Source organism: Cyanistes caeruleus, chromosome 2, assembly GCF_971803275.1.
Source record: "Cyanistes caeruleus chromosome 2, bCyaCae1.hap1.1, whole genome shotgun sequence".
NCBI lineage: Eukaryota > Metazoa > Chordata > Aves > Passeriformes > Paridae > Cyanistes > Cyanistes caeruleus.
Genome location: NC_141702.1, coordinates 28,162,755 through 28,175,981, shown reverse-complemented (window position 1 = coordinate 28,175,981; position 13,227 = coordinate 28,162,755). Strand labels below are relative to the sequence as shown.

The 13,227-nt window shown below is 38.2% G+C and overlaps 1 long non-coding RNA gene across 1 annotated transcript in view; it reads right to left on the bottom strand.

The window, feature by feature from the left end:
• Positions 1-235: 235 nt before the first annotated feature.
• Positions 236-13,227, bottom strand: part of LOC147654692 (uncharacterized) — a 72,685-nt gene continuing 59,693 nt past the window's right edge. The window contains exons 4-5 of the long non-coding RNA XR_015282910.1: positions 2,576-4,091; positions 236-2,076 (exon numbers count right to left, since the gene is read on the bottom strand). This is a non-coding gene — a long non-coding RNA (uncharacterized LOC147654692). The remainder of the gene's footprint in view (positions 2,077-2,575; positions 4,092-13,227) is intronic.

Sequence of the window (13,227 nt, the reverse complement as noted above, 5' to 3'; positions counted from 1 at the left end):
AACCATGACCTAAAAACCACAGTGAACTTATTAATGCAAAAGAAATGGAGTAGAAGTCAAGCCTGGCTTAATGGGAAAAAAAGGAGGAGAAAAACACAATGAAACACATCAGACAGACAGCCTGAGGTATCCTGGTGGGGTGATCTGAATGAAAGGGGAGGAAAAAACTGAGCTTGATACAAAGGGCAGAGGAAGCACAGAAGGAACTAAGGGAAAGAAAGAACAACAAAAGGCATGAAAGCACTTTCCTTTATTCTGTTAAACCATGGTTTATAGATTTTCCAAGAAGTCAGTATTGGTTGTGCAGCTGAAAAATACGCAGCAGTTAACTGGCAAATTAAAACATGTAAGAGTCACAAATTTAATTTCTGTATTTTTCAATTTTTCTCTTCTATTTTAAACATTTTAATACGTGGTGCATTTAAAATCCAGTGGGAAAATGAAACCCATTTAAGATGTCCCCCCACCCCTTCTGATAGTGGAGAAAACACTAGGAGATACTGTAAGATAGAATCACAATTTATGGAAAAATCACAATAACCACAGCTATATTAAGAAACAGAGTGTTTTACCCAAAAAAAACCCCAAAACCAGTATTCACACTCAACAAAGTAAAACATTTCCCAAAGACAACTTTAGGTGTGGTTTTCCCAGACAAAGGTAAAATAGCGACTGGCTTCAGGCTAAGCCATGTTGTGTATAGGAAAGCAGAGTCAGTAATCCAGGGAGGCTCATGATTTCACTTCTCTCCTCCAAACCCCAGCCCAAACATAGTGGAAATTCAGGGACAAGACAAAACTTGGTGGGACCTGTCAGGGCTCTTAAACAGACTAGGGGAACCTTTCTTGGGCCCAGCTTCACAGGGGTGGGACTAGAGAGCTTTACAGGCATTGTTTCACTACTCACTGGCCATCCACCCAAGATGTTTGCATAATTAATTTAGTCCATGACTGGTGTAACTGGAGTCCATACTCATTGTCTGTGATATTTACAACATACAAATCAGTGTTATTTAGGAACCAGTATCATAAATACGATTTGTGATAAATTAAACATTTCAGGTTGTTCTCAACTAAAAATCAAATTCCCTTGAGTTATGCACTGTATTTCCCGATCCCTCTGTGCTCCCCACCAAATGCACCCCAGTCCTTGGGTAAAAACAGTTCCATGGATGGATTTGCCCTTGCTTGAGCCAGGTTGGACTCCAACATTGGTTGGACTCAATGACCTTGAAGGTCTCTTCCAACTAAGTGATTCTGTGTGATTCTGTGACCAATCGAAACTGTCTTCCTAATACCCTTCTAATATGTACCATGGGGACTTTACCTCCTTCTGTGGAATGGAGGGGTCCTGATTGGGCAGGTCCAGCTTGATTGGTAGAGCCTCTAGTGTTAACTAACTAGGTGGCTTTCACTAAATGTAGATCCCAATGTCTGAAGATCCCACCACCCATTGCTTTCGATGTGTTTTCTAGCAGTCCATTGCACCATTTCACTTTCCCAGTGCATGGTGAATATGATTGGGAATATGATACACCCACTCAATACTATGCTCCATGGACCAGATATTTATCTTTTTGAAATTAGTCCCATTGTCCAACTCTAGGCTTTTTTTGGGTGCTGGATTTGCTTTTCAAGGCCCAGGATGGTGTTAGAGACAGTGGTGTGATGCACAGGGTACATCTCCAGCCCCTCCCGCTTATTGTCTTCACCATTGTCAGCACCTAACGCTGGCCTTGGCAAGTTTGCAGGAGTGTGGTGTGATCAATCTGGCAGGCCTCCCCATATTTATATTTCAGCCATTGTCCCCTATATCAAAGGAGCTTCACCCACATGTTTGATCGCAAGTTTCACAGTTATGAACAATCTGGGAGATAGTGTCCATGGTCAAATCCATCCCTTGATCATGAGCCCACCTGTATGTTAAATCTCTTCCCTGATGACCTTAGTGCATCATGGGCTGATGTGGTGCTGGAGCCAGCAAGCTCTTCCTTAGCTCTGCGCTGAGAGTGGGACACACCTCTGGAGCAGGGAGACCCGAGGCGTGGCTTAGAGCAATGCTCTATGGCACTTGTTGCTGTCAGGAGCAGTGCAGAGGCAAGAATGAGGGGAAGGTCTTTTATATGGGCTCCATGGAAAAGCTCAATCTCCAAAGGGTCCAGGGAAAAAAAACCAGAAAATACGAGGGCGCATCAACTTATATATGGGGGAAGAATCAAAGCTTCAGCCAATGAAGACTGGAGAGGAGTACAAGGTGGGGTCTTACAATGAGTCAACCAATGGGGAAAATCTGGGGAATAGGTCACATGGACCAAGGGGTCATCATGGATTAGAGGATTTCCAAAGGGGATGTCGAAGCAGGGGGTTGGCATAAGGGAGGATTGACAAGGAACATTCAGGAACAAGGGGCAGGGTTTACTTGATAAATTAGGGATTGTACTGGAAAAAGGGGTTGGGATACTATGATTGATGGTACAGGGGAGGAGGATACAACTTGGAATAAACCAACAAAGCAGGGGGATAACAGAACAAACCACTTATACAAAGAACTTCGAACTTATTAAACGAAAACTCACCACAACAATGGGCACACCAAGCCAGAAATAACTCATCCGTGTGTTGCCAGCCCAGATCCACTTGAGATACTTTAATCTTGGCAGCTTGATCCACCTGTCCATTGTGCCCAACTCTTGGGCACTGTACATGTGCATCTACATGATGTACTTTCACAGTCAGCTTCTCTGTCCAGGAAGGGAAATCTTGCCACAATTCAACAGCCCAGATGGCCTTTCCTTTGTGCTGCCAATTGGCCTTTTTCCATCAGTCTAGCCAAATCCAGAGAGCATTTGCTACCATACATGAGTCAGTGTAGAGTGTTGGCCATTTTTCTCATTCAGCAATATCTAAAGCCAGCTGGATGGCTTTCAGCTCTGTGACCTGACTGGATCCACCTTGTGCCCCAATAGCTTCTGAGACTCACCATGTAGGACTCCACACAGCAGCTTTTAATTTTTGATTTGTCCCTATGATATGGCAGGAACTGTCATTGAAGAGAGCATATTGCTTTTAATTTTCAAGCAACTGATTATATGGTGGGGTCTCCTCAGCACGTGTCACTTGCTCCTCATCTTCTTCTAATGGTAGGACAAAATTTTCATCTTCAGGTCAATTTGTGATGATCTCCAAGAGCCCTAGGTGACTGGGAATTCCTATTTGAGAGCACTGTGTGATCAGAGGGATCTGCTTTCTCCACACAGCATGATGGCATGATGTGTATAAGGGACTTTCCCCTGACAGTCAAGGTGCAAGGAGAGACTTTGCTTTCATGACAATCACTTCTGAAGCAGCTCAAATTCCTTCATGAGATGATAAGAACTCTTTTTCAGTTGGGATTTAACAGGCCTCATATCCTTTGCATCCCAAACCCAGTGGCTGTCCTCAAGTCTCCCTGGGTACTTTTTGCTAGAATCTCAAGGAGGGACCAATCTCCCTGCTGTGGTGTGGAGCACCTTCCATCACATCATGTTCTAACTGGCCCAAGGGCTAATGCTGGGCTATCTCCTGTTTAATTTGTTCAAAAGGTTGTTGTTTTTTGGGACCCCACTTGAAATAATTTCTTTTCTGCTTCATAAGGTAGAGAAGGCTTACAATCAGGCTGTTCTCTGGATTATGCACTCTTCAAAACACCACAGTGCCTAGGAAAGGTGTGTTTCCTTCTTGTAGTTGGTAGGAACATAGCTGTTATTTTGTTAACCACATCCACTGTAATCTGATGACATCCATCTTGCCATTTTACTGATAAAAACTAATTTTTCTGGGCAAATCCCTTAACCTTACTTTGTTTTATGAGAGAATAGCTTTCAGGAGGATGTGGGTTACCTTCTCTCTTTTCTCAAAGCCTTTCTCTGCTATGTCTCCCCATACAATGATGTCATCTACATAATGAAAGTGTTCCAGAGCCTCACCTTTTCGCAGAGCAGCCTGGGTCAGTCCATGGCAAATAGTTGGAGCTGTGTTTCCATCCCTGGGACAGTTGGTTCCAGGTGTACTGCACTCCCCTCCAGGTAAAGTCAAACTGCAGCCTTCACTCTGCTGACAGGAGTGGAGAAGAATGAATTGTCAATGTCCGTGGTGACACCACTTTTCTGCCTCTGGTTCATACTGAGGCTCTAGCACGTCCAGCACAGCAGCACTCATGTGTTACTTCACATGAGTGAAGTAACACATGAGTTACTTCATTCAGGCCACAGTAGTTCACTGTCAATCTCCAATGGACTTAGGCACCGGCCATATCAGACTATTAAAGGGTGAGCGAGTCTTGCTGGCCACTCCCATGTCCCTAAAATCATGACAAACTTCAACTATTAAATATTTCTTAATACATCTACTTTGAACTTTTCTGTTCTGATATAGTATTTTTAAAAATATATGCAATAACTAGTCCCATTTCTGATATGCCAGACCAAAACTCTCACCTTCCAAAATGCAATCTTGCACCTTTAAGGTCCTTAATACCTCCCTTACTCTCCATTCATCATAGCCATGACAGAAAATTTTGGATTAAAGTAGTTAGATAGTAAATTGACACAATAATTCTACTTAAATATTTTTTTTCTTTCATATCAGATGTGGCCAATGTTTTACAATCTATTGTTAAAATTCAGAAATGTTATTCCAGAAAGATTTATTAGAGTAAACTCTGAAGATTCTTTTGTTGTAAGTCTGAGATATGCCATGGTGCTCTTAAATAGCACAGAGACTAAATGCATAGAAAAAGAAATCAGTAATCTTGTCCTGCTGTTCAGCTATCTGACTTGAACCTGTTTCTAGTAAGAAATATTTTTTTGCTGCTTTAAAATATTCTATTAACTTCTGAGTGCTTGCTTCAAAATTCCTATCATTCCACATTTTTTTTTTCCTGAGGTAGCAAAAAAATATCCATGAAGTTAGATCACCCAAAGAACAACAAGACATCTGAGAGTCATCCATAATTTCCAAGTGAGTTATATGCAATTTAAAATTGTCAGATTTGCAGCTCAAATCAGCCCATCAGATTCCCAGAATAGTCAAATGTACACAAAATACAATTTCTAAAATTATTTCTGCATCATACAAAGCTGTCAATCTGTTTGCATAATCAAAAATAAGATTTTGGCATTGCTTTATGGAACTTTATTCTGAAATACAGAGTCTAATAATAAAATAATAATAAAATACAGAGCCTAAGTCCACTTGATTCAGACCATTGTAAATATAAGACCCTAGTTAAAATTGCAACAATTAGTTTTATCCTCATGCCTATTGTGCCTTGCAGCTTTAATCCTTTTTAACTGTTTTGATCTTGGGCAAAACATCAGACTTTGGGTTGAAGGTACATTAAAAACTGATAGAGTCATTTCACTTGCAGTTCCTTTAGACTTCTGTATTGATCATGAGGACACTGGCAATCTGTTATCATTATATTTTCTGTATAGCTGCTTTTAATCAGTACTTAAATGTGTCTTTGGTAAGTGGGAACAGCTACTAAAAACAGTTTAAAATAATCCATATGAAAAAACACAAGCAAACAAACCAAAACCCAAGACAGAAAACCAAACCCCGCACAAAAACACACCCTCTGAACAAGAACAATGGGATTTATTCTCAATAATTCTTGTATCTACATTCAAAGGGTAACCTTCACCTCTGTTTGGGTCTTCCCATTGCCCCTGTTTTGGGAAGAAATTACTAAAAGTAGGTACATTTTTTATGCTTATTATATTTTAAAAAAAATCAACAAAATCCTGTTTCCTTTTACATAAGAAGAACCAAACATCTGGAGACTATTTCTTTGCTCTGATTCCAAGACATGTTCTTGCCAGCACTTATCCCAAAGGTCTTTTCTCACGATATTATTCAAATCCACATGTGTTCAAATCCAGCATGTCTATCAATGTGTGTCCTTTGTTCTTATGTCATTATTTTTACAAACAGGGACAGTTTCAGCAGATAGCATTAAGCATTTCAAAGCTAACCAGCGTTTCCATAAGCTTTCCCATCTGGTTCTAGCCTCAGTGACAGGCAGGAAGTATTCTCACCAGTTTCAATATATATAAAACCCAGCTTCAAGTATCAAAGAAAGAAAATACACTTATATATGCAGGATGCTCTCTATGAGGAAAATATTAAGAAGAATATATGACAAGTGGTCATATATTTAGCAGAACAAGAGGGATAATGTCAAAATAAATAACTGCAGTCTTTTAGTTTAAGAGATACAGTCAAACTTAAGGTAATTGCAGTCAGTTGAGAGACAAATGACAACCATTTCCTGAAAACACAAATTTTCTTGCACAGATAAGGAACTATAGGAAGAAGAAATGCAGAGTTTTCATTCTGAAAATAGTCTTCAGGAGCAGCTGTAATATAAACTTCTTATCAATTTTACTTAGAAACAAATTATTAGTCTAGAGCATGGCTAGAAACCCATAAAAAGAGAAGAGATATTTTATGAAGTTCAGTTGGTAAACAGCTGTTAATCAGCTGCCCCTACAGGAGCAATCTAAGCCCATTTCTCAATTCACTCTGTCTTCTAGTGAGATATTTTTCTGAACAGTGTTGAACAACCTTTCCTAAATCTGGTTCCACGCTGTTGTAGCAACATATAAAATAGCAAGGAGTAACAGGAATGGAATGATCCTCTGAATAGCATACAAATTCAGAAATATCTGCTCCTTTAATCTGGTATTTAAGACAATGCAACTTTCGACTGTAATGCTTAATTCTAGTGCCTAGATCTAATATATATAAAAAAGTAAATATATATAGTAAATAAATTCTGAACATAGTATGGCCACCAGCATTTAACAGATGTCTTATGATTTTTTTTTGTTCAGCCTTCTTACTTACTGACATACTTAAAATCACAATATGGAAAGCAAAAAAATTAAAGGAAATTATCATTACTTCTTCTTCTTCTTCTTCTTCTTCTTCTTCTTCTTCTTCTTCTTCTTCTTCTTCTTCTTCTTCTTCTTCATAATAATAATAATAATAATAATAATAATAATAATAATAATAATAATAATTGTTGTGGATGCTAACTCTGAAACAGAGAGCTGTAGAAGTTGCAGGCTGCATAGCTTCTCAGTCTTGCCTGAGACCGTGGCCTGAGAATTCATAGGGGGGGTTTCAAAACAATCCTTAGAGACAGAAAACAGCCTTGCAGGTGCTGTTTGTCTGTCCCTTGTTTTCTTTGCAGTGAAAGTCAGGGGGTGGTGAACCCCACTGACCAATGATGGTAATGTAGTAGTTTGCTAACCAATAAGAGTTTCCTTTCTGTACTTTCCACGTATCGATCTATAAAACAGAGCTGAAATAATAAACTACGAGAAATTCTCCTAATCGACTCTATGAGAGTCTGTGTCACTTCTTCTCGCCGTTCCTAATAGAACGACAATAATAATAATAATAATAATAATAATAATAATAATAATAATAATAATACACCCTATCACAACAGCAACAATAATAACCCCAAACTAACTCCTCTACCACCAAAAATTATTGATAGTTTAGGTCTCTGTCCAATACCTTATCCTCTATTATTTTGTTTGACAATGCATTCATGGTAACACAATCTAGAAGACACTAACAGTAGTGATTAACTCAAGAACACCATCATAATCCTAATACAATCTGTATAAATTGAACTTGATCCCAAGTTGCACTATAAGAAATTGTTGTTCCTCTGACCTTAACACTACCTAATGAGGATTAGCAGTCAAGAAGCAAGGAATAGCCTGAATCCAGCTCTTAACTGAGATCTAGAATATTGGAGAACAAGTAACTGAATCTTCAATTTCAAACAATTCTAATCAGCAAAGAAAAAATGCTATTTTCTTGGTAAAATGAAAACCAATTGCTCTTGATATGATGTTGAATTTTCTTTTTTTGTAGCTATAAATATGTAGGGTGAACAACACCATATGCACCAGAAATATTTATTAATTATAGCTTACAATCAAAGGAGGAGTTGGAGAAGGCACTGCCTTTGAGAGGCAGCTAAACAGAACAAATGCATTTTCCTACCTAATTTGCTTCTGGGACTCTATAGTACTACAGCAACATCTCTGTAAGACTCAGAAGATTTCTTGGTCTTTCTGTTTACTTCTCTCCAGAAGAGTGTCTGAAAGTGGCTTCAGTCCTTGTTTTTGCAACAGGTGAGCTGTTTATTTCACCAGTGGTGGGAATCAGCTAAAAATGTCATTGTTATACCGTGAATTTGAACTGTAAAGGTCCTTCCTGCAGAGAACAATTTATGCTCTTGACTAGGAGGGAGAACAAAGAAGGGTTAAAATGGTCCTAGATGCAAACTTAGTGATTCAGGAGTCAAAGAGAAGGCTGTGACTGGAGATTGGTACATTTTGGAATGCACCTGTCTGTGCCTATAGGTATGTGAGGATTCACAGATGTTTGAACATACTCATTTCATTTGCATGTCCAGTAATAACAAATGACCTTGTGTCAGTGAAGGAGAATTTAATCATTTCTACCCTCAATGACTTATTCTTTGTCCTGCACATGTGCCACATATACGATTCCATTGTTTCATAGTATTCAGTGCTAGACGAGAATACATTTGTTATTATTAGCTATCACGCTCAGTCTTTTCTGTTCAAATCACAGATATTATTCACAGTATTAATTTAATCATTGCAGGTTTTACTTTATTTTGACCCACATTCTTAATCTGATGGTGCTACATGCTTTTAAAATTAAAATGTGGACACAGTGAGATACAGAACACAGAAGAGATGCGGGCAAAGGAAAAAATAGAGGAAAATTAAGAAACCATGCCAAGATTCTTCAAATTATAACACACAGAGTTAAGAAATGCCTTGAGACGTTCTCAACAAATAGAAATCGTATTTCTTTTTATTTCACATCAGCGAGGGAGACCAAGCCTGAAAGTGGAACACACACATTTTGTCAGACAAACACATCTGATATCTTGACTAAGAATGTAAACAAATTTTTCACTGTTTAGCAGTTGCTGCTAGACATATAGTAGACAGAGCCTCTGTGGTTTACAGATATTTTTTTCACATGAATTGTCTTTAAACAGAATGTTTCACTCCCCTCAACTTCTTTCCTTTACAAAGGAAATCTATTTGGATTTCTAGGAACCTAGAAAAGGTTATACAATTATGTATTTTTGGAGTAGGTGTTGCAAAGGCTTTGCAACAATCTCTTTTGTTATTATGACATTGCATAAAGCCCTTAAAAAAAACAAACACACATTAACACCTGCCTGTTAATTTTGTAGAGTCAATGGCAAACTGAACATCCAGAAAAATATCCCTGAACTGAAAGAAAATCAGTATGTGAGCTGTGACGGGCCATGATCAAGAGGAATTATGGCAATCTGTGACTGACCCCCATCACAGAAAAAGATATAAAGTCTTCCTTATGATGCATATGATAATACAAAAAATGTGTTCAATTTTACACACACATTTTCTATTGTATAAAATAAAAACCCACAGAAATCCTCCAAAGCCAAGAAAATAAAATATAGTACAATGAGTTATGAAAGGGCTTCTGCAGATGAAAGAAAACTATGCTAAAAATGGTGTTTAGAAATCCAGACATTAATTTATCGTTTCCCATCCAAACACAGGGTTTGGACAGATGTGTTGAGGCAGAATTGAATTTGACATTTGAAGAGGATAAGTATCTTGTTTGTAGTAGTAAGAAAGAAGCAGTTAACAGATAAGAAAATTCTGTTACTGTGGAGGGAATGAGATGTCCTAAAATGGTCCTTATAACAGCTAAATTATTATTTAGCAGGTGAACCTTTAAGTCATAAATAATCATGTGTCTTAGCCATGGTCATTTCCTATAAAATAAAAAGAAAACTAAGACCAAAACAGAAATCCTGAATTTTTATATTGCAGATAACACCTTATCTGAGAAAAAGGTTAATGATATACATGGGCAGGTCGAATAAGCTTTTATCAACAGCTGGTCATGGATAAAACCTGTGTAGCATGAAATGTTTATCTGAACCTAGAGGAAGACATGACTATAATATTAGAATATGGGGATTTTTATTTCCTTTTAAATAATCTGTTTAGACATTTGTGGAAAGATCGCAAGTGTAGTGTTTAAAGATATCTTGTAGTCAGTAAGTCTAAAGCTTAATATATAAAGCTGTTCACAGATTTTTCTACTTAAATGGTCATTTGCTTGAAGGTGCATGTTTTCTTATTTTTAAGGCATATAAAACACTCTGGAACAGTGAAATAAAATAAGATCATTTTGGATAGTGTTCACAAAAAAGAACTAAACATCTCTGCCCTAATTCTATTAAATATTTTCCTCAGCCTATTTGATTTTCAGAATTTTTTTTTTCTCTTTTAGCACTGGAAAACTGGCAAGGTCCTGTGGAATTTTTGATAGAGCTGATTTCTTTAGTCTTCTCTTTGAGTGGATCTTTCTGAACATAATTTAGTAGATTATGATTTTAAATCTCAAAGGCAAGCATAGGGAACTTCTGCATAAATAAAATTGAACTAAGAATTTTCTGGTTTTCATATGAAGGCGTCTGAAAGTCTCTGAAGCCTTTACAAGAGCTATATTTAATTCAGGCACTGAGTGCTTATTTGAATGTTTAAAAAGAGAGTATAAATAAGTTTAAGTAGTTTAGTGGTGTACATTTTTCTTAGAAAATATCTTTTAAAAAGTGTTTTATTGACTTCAGTAAGTGTGAAATGATTGAAGCTATAATGAACAGTTTATGCTTGAGTGTACAAGGACCCTAGGTATTTATAAATGACAGGTCTACAGAATACCTATGAATGAAAATGACCCCAGGTAACTGAACACTGCTTTTGCAGCAGGTATATACACAGCCAAATAATGAAATGAAACTCACAGAGGACTCTCAAGATATTTGACATGAAGTAATTTATGATTACTGCTGGAGTAAAGAAAGTGACATTCAGATTTTCCTTTCCTGTTACAGTCTACAACAAAACTTGTATCTAAAGCAAGATAGAACACTATCTTTAATGTACAACATATAATATACACATGGTGTGTAAAATTAAGTATGTACAGAAATAAGAGTATTAGGCTGTCTACTAGGTTCAAAAGTTTATCTGACACAGAACATGGTACCATATAACACAAACCTTTATTTCTACTGTAAATATTTAGACACACTGATAAGTAGTCATGACTCATTCATGTGACCTGACATCAGATGGACTGTTTTTCAGAGGTTGTATTATATATGTGTGCTCAAACTGTCAGCCTGCTAGGCAGAATCACTACTATGAGAATGATTACATTTTCTTTTTAATAACTCAGCACTGTAACATTGTCCAAAGGCAGAAAAAAATCTCTTCTCTCCCCAAAAATGGCTCTGAACAGAATATAGACACTAAAAAGCTTTCCCTTTAGGCTTCACCTATCTAGATTTCTCTACTCTTTTCCCATTATGAGAATTCTTTCATACTTTCTCTTTTTTGGACTGAACATAGTGCTGATTGTCACTATCCCTGAACTCCTCGCTGTGGCTGTGCAGCAGCAGAGATCTCAGGCAGTGATCTCAGCTAAATGAAAGCTAATGCCTAGATTCAGGCTAGACAACTCAGGTCAGTATGCTGGCAGAAGACCTGCAAGTTGAAAGTCTTTGAGCCCACAGAGAACTGCAGGGAATTCCCTGAGAATCAAATAGTTGTATACAGCTGGATCAAGGACACAGCCATAATGAGTCAATTCAACCACAAAGTGTTCTACACTTAAACACTTCTTCCTTTTTCTTTTTTTTTTTTCTCTTTTTTCCTCAAAAGAAATATTTTTCTTTTTCTGTTTTAAATTCCCTAATTGCAAGTTCTTCAATACCCCAAGTTCAGGTGCTGCCAAAACCTCAGATTTTTTTTCTAAATGTGATACAAGTGCATGATGCAGAATGTGCCATGCATAGAAACATATGGCCTTTCTAATATAAAAACTGTTGCTGCTCTTTTCAGCATCTTGCAGGGACTTCTGTTTGCTTACTACTCCACAGCCCAGCTGTTCACAGACTGGTCAATGGCAAACAATTCTGGGGTCCTTCTAATCTCTTTCAGGGACCTCAAAGTATTCAGTCACCAGATCACTTTTGTGCTGGCCTCATCACCCAGGCTTCTTTGTTTAGCCAGTACGACAAGTAGAAAAGGAAGCAAAATCAGGTAAAAACAATCCAAACTCCTTCCTGCTGACCAGGCAGCCACCCATTACAGAGTAGGCACAGAGGAGTTCAAGTCATCTAGTGCTCTCCATATATTAGACAGGGTTATTTTTATTGTGCTTATTTATTATTAACTTTCCACCTGGCATTTATAGGACATTTATGCTCTCTAAGTGGTTGCACTTGCTAATCAGCTATTACAGCTGCCAGGATGCAGCAAGAGCAGGCAGCTTCTGCCAGGGTAGGCGATGGGGTGTCAGGCAGTGGCAGCAGTGCAGGGGACACATGGGATGGACACAGGGAAGGAGATCTGCAGTGATCATTTAGTTCAGCCAAGAGTCCAGTACATCAGGTAGATCCTATAGTAATGGGGCAGGTCTGACATCAAGCTGAAAAGCCATCTGCAAGCTGGGCTCTGGGTCAGAGTCGGGGAGGCACAAAAATGGGATACCAGAGAGATATCAAGGGTGAGAGCCCAAGGTTGAAAGCCCTTTCCAGGTGCAGTGGGTTAAGTTGCTGCTGGGATTTCTCACAGCCAGAGAGAAGCATCATCAAAGTTTTCCCTGAGTCCAAGCAGCTGAACCATGGGGGCTGTAGGGAAGGCACTCAGGGCCCTGAAAACATCTAATGCTTTCAAGAACTGGATATAAGGGAGCATTAAAGCAGATCAGATATAAGTAGGTCAACCATGCTTGGCTCTTTTTTCCTAGTTGTACATGTGCCTTGTATTTGGCAGGCCACTGAGCTGCAGCCTCCCTCTTTCCTTTTTACTCCACTAACAGCTGAACCTAAACTTGTTTGCAGGCTCACAGTAGCATTCTTTACACATACTGCTGTCATTGCTGATAAGTCACTTAAGACTCACATCCACCTGTAAATGTGTTGTTTTCTTCCTTCCATGACAAAATGTAAGTCAGCATTTCCTCAGAAAACAGGAATAGACAGGTAAGTGAAATAATATAATTTTACAAATTATAATTAATGGTAGTAGTTATTCTTCATTTTGAAGTT